The sequence below is a fragment of the Amblyomma mixtum genome, chromosome 5 (genome assembly GCF_055824585.1).
Source record: "Amblyomma mixtum isolate Tamu chromosome 5, ASM5582458v1, whole genome shotgun sequence".
NCBI classification, from domain to species: domain Eukaryota; kingdom Metazoa; phylum Arthropoda; class Arachnida; order Ixodida; family Ixodidae; genus Amblyomma; species Amblyomma mixtum.
In genome coordinates this window covers 107918100-107924119 of record NC_143016.1, presented here as the reverse complement: position 1 = coordinate 107924119, position 6020 = coordinate 107918100, and the positions used below count along the sequence as shown (strand labels likewise).

Sequence of the window (6020 nt, the reverse complement as noted above, 5' to 3'; positions counted from 1 at the left end):
GTGTGCGGGCACACGGCTAGTATATATCCGCCAGCAGCCTTCGTAAGTCCTGCGCAGATTACTCTGGATTTCACAGTGCACAACTTCACGACTGGCTGATAAACATGGCGAGCCTCCGGTGACTGCGCCAGAGGCTCCAAAAGGTTTGTTGCTGTCGCGTTCATTGCAGCAGCTTTCTTAATGTTCGCTAGCGGCAGTCTGTAGCGACGCATCGATGAAGAAAGAAAATTCTTGGTTTTCGTGCAGGAATTCTTTGCACTTCTTCGTCAAGTGATTGCCCATTGATAACGCAACTTGTCCAAGTGCCATCCCGAGCGGCCCCATCCTTCACTTTATCAGGAAGGCATACTAATCACAAATCGCCCAGAACATTTCTATCGACGAACAAGAAAAGGTTAATTCAACGGAGCCAGCAGCTTGCGGTGTTCCCTTAAGGGCGACGCTTCGTGCTAGCTAGAAGATACAGCGCTCGAGAGAACAAAATAAAAACAAAAACCACCTGTAGAAACCTTACACGAGTAACCCGTCTTTACGCAAATTTTTTAAAGCTTTTTTTTTCTCTCATCACCGCCTTCTCTGCTTTTCCTGGGTCCGTCACAACAAAAAAACCTGCGCATTCCTGGTTTTTTTATCGGGCTTTGTTCCTTCCCCTTGGGCTCCTCTGTGTCTGTGCGTCAGTGTGTCAGTGCGCAATTAAATTATAAGCTGGGGGCATTATGTACTACCAATCATATTTTCTTTTCTGCAGGTGCTTTTGACTACTTCATTGGCCAGCACCCTGTAGAGACCCCAGCGCCGGTAGATCGTCGCAAAGAGTTAAATTATTACCTTAGTGAGCTGGCTCAAGACATGCGGAAAACATAAACATCTTTTGGAGTTTTTGATGCATTATAATACTCACCAAGCTACCAATACTTTGGTAAAAGGTGGGAGCAAATAACACAATGGCACATCGACTGCAATGCGAGTTGCTGATAATCGCAGATTACCAGTTTCTGAGGCTCTGTATATTTCAGCATTTGGCATGTACACTTATGGCCCCCGTTTTTGGGCAGATTTAGTCCAAGTGGGATATATTTGAAGCATTTTATTCTGCCTTTGTCCTGTGATACAGGGCCCTCCTGTATAATACGGGCCTAGCCTGTTTAATACAGGACTGTCCTGTATTCCGGTATGAATTTTAAACCGGAACCGCATACCAGGTTATTGTACAGGATTTGCGATACCGGAGTATCCTGTACAAAACAGGAGAGTCCTGTATTATACATGACTGTCCTGTTTTATACAGGATATTCCAGTAATCCGGTATCGCAAATCCTGTACAATAACCCGGTATGCGGTTCCGGTTTAAAATTCATACCGGATTTTTCAGTAGGGATCTTCCAGTCACAGCAGCTTCCATAAAAGGCTGTCGCTATCATCTTCTTTGTCTGCTACCTATTCCGATGATTCGTCTTCCTGCAGTTCCAAGCTCGCCCCAATTATATAAATAATCTTTCTTCCTATTACGTGGCCATCATATAGAGAAGTATGGGTGGTTTATTGTTATCCAAGCGAGAATAGTGCAGCGAACATATATAACCTACACTCCTACATGCACAGCCATGCGTGCACACAGCGTGTGCGTATAAAGACATGGGTGCGCTTTATTAATATACTGATGAACTCTGCAATGCGAATGCAAAATTGGATCAGTGAGGAATATGCCATGCAAACCTACGATGCATTTCAGCATTAAAAAGTGTGCACTCAAAATAACCGCAGTAGCAAAAACACGTAAAATAGGAATTAATAAAGGAACATCGATTGAACAGGAAAAGTGAGGCTTAAATATTTGACGGGAACTCAGAAACGATCCTCCGTGGAGCGACCCTATTTTATGCAGCCGCCGCGGTGGCTGAGTGGTTATGGTGCCGGGCTGCTGACCCGGAAGTCGCGGGTTCGATCCCTGCCGCGGCGGTTAAATTTCTTTGGAGGAGAAATTAGAGGCCCGTGTACTGTGCGATGTCAGTGCACGTTAAATAACCCCAGGTGGTCGAAATTTCCGGAGCCCTCCACTACGGCGTCTCTCATAGCCTTAGTCGCTTTGGGACGTTAAACCCCATAAACCAAACCAAACCTATTTTATGCGTGAATTTGTTTAAAGAAGGTTGGTCATTAAGCTATCACATTTAAAGGGCAACTGCACCACCTTTCGAGAATTCCGCACTAGTCCAGGATTCAAATCTATATAGGCTACAGGTAAAGCAAACCAAGTGTTTTTGCGCTAGCACTTAAAATAGAGACGTAATCCTGGAGGAGTGCGGAGAAGCTCGGTGTGACGTCACAGGAGTTAAGGTTACAAACTTACGCAGCAGCCAACCACGCCCTGCCGTGTAGTTGGATGCTACCAAACAACGCACGGAGGCCTTTGCCTTCGATGGCGTTGTTTTTTTTTTTTCGTTAAAGCAGGAGTTTATGCGTTGGAAATGTATTGGTACTTTCGAAGACGTCATGATTCGCCCCTCACTTGGAGCTGTGCGCGGTGGAGAAGCTTGATGGTCACCTCGATTTAAATCGGCGACTAAGTCACCAATTCAAATTATAGCCCGAAAGAAATTCACATACTTTACCTGCAGGTGTCACACATTCGACCCTTTTAAGCTCATCGATATATAAAGCCTATGTAGTTGCCCTTTAAGCACGCAGCAACCAAATGACAGGTTATAGCTTCAAGCTTCGAGTATTCCTCCAAATTCCTCACAGAACAGAGCATTTCCTTCATAGCGTAAAGAGGAAACAAGCGAGAGAACAGCTTCAGTAGCCGCCGAGGTGGCTCAGTGGTTATGGCACCCTGCTGCTGACGCGAAAGTCGCGGGTTCGATCCTGGACGCGGTGGTTGAATTTTGATGGTGGTGAAATTCTAGAGACCCGAGTACTGTGTGACGTTAGCGCAAAGTAAAGAACTCCAGGTGGTCGAAATTTCCGGAGCCCTTCACCATGGCCTCCCTCATAGCCTGATTCGGTTTGGTACGTTAAACCCCCAGAAACCATAAACCAAATAGCTTGAGAGCAGTGAATAGATGATTATATTCGATAAGAATATTCACAGGTACACCTAATTCTGTGTTGTCAATGCGATAACATTATCAGCTGTTGACGTACTTACTGGAAGTGGAGCATTCCCTGGAGCATTCCCTGCAGCCAATGGGAATGCTCCGGACTGATAACGTCACCTCCCTGCAGCCAATGGGACTGCCCCGGTCTGATAACGTCACTTTCCTCCAGCCAATGTGCGAATTTTATGACCGACGACGCAATTTGGCCTCATTGGGACTCTAATGCTGTCGAAATAAATGAATTGTCGTTCTTGATACACATAGAAAGAAACAATTTATAATCACCGCCTTTGTCTGCAGCGTATTCTATATGGCGTTTTGTCCTTCTATTCCGGTACAATTCACGGGGCATAATCTTACATTCCATGAACGTTCCCTGACAGGCTCACCGAAGAAGCCATGCAGAAGTGCACTAAGCATTCCTTCGTATGCTTAACCAAGACCGAAGCGCAGCCCCCCTCAGCAACTGTCAGGAGACGAAGAAAGCCTCTACCATCGCCTTCACTCGTGACGAATGTGTAAATGAGATAGCCGAACAAGCTATTTGCGTGCGATGCAACCAGACTAGCACGGCTTTTAATTTTTTCTTTCTTTCAAGTCCGTCAGGATTTTCTTTGAACAACAAGTAGTGCAGCAATGGAAGAGAAAAGAAAAGAAACGAAGATGAACGGGACGCAAGCGCCAGTAACACCACGCACCACGAGCCACACGAGCACCAAGAAAGCATCTATTCTTTTCTCTGGGCCATCGTCTCCAGAGCCTTCAGGAAAAAATCGACTTCCGCGGCAAGAATACTGCAGCCATCATCAAAGATCGGTGGATCAGAACATCGAAGCTTGCTCGAAGAAGGGTCCCAAGGTCAAGTACACGTCCCTCAAGAAGACAATGTCTCAGAGCCACTCAGCGTCTCAAGCGTCCGTCTCGGGGGCTGCGGACGGCTGCTCGCCCTGCTCCGGCATGATCAGGTCTTTTTTCTCGAAGGAAGATCCAGGCCGGGTCGCTCGCAGCGAGGTCTCTATCGGCTCTCCGCCCGTCATCGAAGACTCGGTCATCAAGCAGCTCTTCGGAGACACGAACCTGGACAACAAGAGCGACTACGACATGATCGAGCGCATGCTGAAGGGCGAGAAGTTGATCAGTCCCGAATCCCTCACGGCTCTGTCGCCAATCGACGTGCAGGCGATAACAAAGGATGCGGACCGGATTCTCAAGAACGTGCAAACCAGGCGCCGCTCGGAGGTGGGTATCACCACTGCGACCGGCCGCCGTGGCAGGAGGGGCTCCATGAGCTCGTCGTCGCCGGGCGGCTCTCGAAGTCGCCGCGGGTCGACTGCGGCCAAAGATTCCACCGACCTGTTGTCCGCCGCGTCCATTCCTGCTAGGAGCCGGAGCTCTTCGGTATCCATGCCTGCTAGGAGCCGGAGCTCTTCGGTGTCCATGCCTGCTAGGAGCCGGAGCTCTTCGGTGTCGAACATCACGATGCATAGCGTCGTCAAAAAGGGCGCTGGCAAGGGCAAGAAGGGCAAAGAGAAATCCCTCGACAAGAAGCACCGCAAAGTCGAGAACAAGTGTGTTGGAACAGAAACGGCGCCGCCGAAGCCGCCGCCTTCACCGTCCGTGCAGCTATTGCCCGCGTGCAGCCTTTGCGAGCACAACGCATACGCAGGCAACACACGTTTCGCACCTTACGCTGCTTACGGAGACTTTATGGTCAACTATTGCCACAGTGATGTGTCTAAGGCCGAGAAGACGTCGTCGGCGCCTTGGAACGGTCAAGACGCCGGGCCTACGGGCGACTCGCCCTCGTCAAAGTCCTTGCCCACCAAGAACGTGGTTAAGAGGAGCTACCGCAAAAAGAGCGGAAAGGAGGGTGAGAAGCGGCGCACTTCGGTGTGCGTCGAAGAAACAGCCACGTCGGAAGCGGTCGAGTTGCTGGGAGGCAATTCGTCCCGGCCGACCGAGACCGGGGTACCTCCGTCGACGCCGGCCGCCTTTGCCCCTACGGGTCCGCGGGCGTCGGTGCGTCAGTACCGGTACACGGAGACAAGGATTCCAGTACCAGCGCCTCCGAGCCAGCAGCCATGGCCACAGTTCTCGCCGCCCTTCTCTCCGCATCCGCTCTGTCCCGTACATTCTCCTCAGCCGTATTATGGACAAGCATCTTTCTTTTTGTGAGTATTTGAATTTAATCGCGCACAGTTCTTTTCAGAATCGCGAACAGAGCTGAACTTGTGGCGAAGCGAGTTAGATGCAAACTGTGTGCTCCATCATCTCCGGAATACTGCCGTCATCTGACAAGAAGTCTGATTAAAAAATTACTTACAAGACACATGTTTGGCAGCCCAAAGCAGCTCAGGCTATGAGGGACGCCGTCGTGAAGGGCTCCGCAAATTTCGGCTTTCTGGGGTTCTTTAATGTGCAATGACAACGCACAGTACATGGGCCTCTAGAATTTCGCCTCCATCGAAATTCGACCACCTTGGCTCAGATCGAACCCGCGTCTTTGGGGTCAGCAGCCGAGTGCCATAACCACTGAGCCACCGAAATGTAATGTGCAAAAGCGCTACGTTCAATACAGAGACCCGTTAAGAAGATGAAACAAATAAAAAGAAACAGTGCGGTTTTCAACAGTCCACGGAAAAAAGACATAAGCTGTGCCTTCGTGTTCGTGAACATGCAAAAAAAAATGCTCTGACAATGAACTCGATTTCGCCTGCAAGATTGGGTTTACCTACGGCTGTAACTAATCACTCGAAGGTACTTGCAGTGAGGAAAAGGTTTGCTTTCCCAGGTTTGAAGGCAGCGTTACAAAAGGCGTGCCGTTGGCAGGATACTCACTTGACTTGCAGATACACTGAATGAATAAAAAAAGTGACTTTTGTTACGCTGAAGGGATGGCAGAGTCATACGAGCTCTTATTGG

General features: G+C 49.1%; 1 non-coding gene across 1 annotated transcript; it reads left to right on the top strand.

The window, feature by feature from the left end:
- The first annotated feature begins 1886 nt into the window (after positions 1-1886).
- TRNAS-GCU (transfer RNA serine (anticodon GCU)) lies at positions 1887-1960 on the top strand. Its single transcript has one exon. It is a non-coding gene; the product is annotated as a tRNA-Ser (tRNA).
- Positions 1961-6020: the final 4060 nt, after the last annotated feature.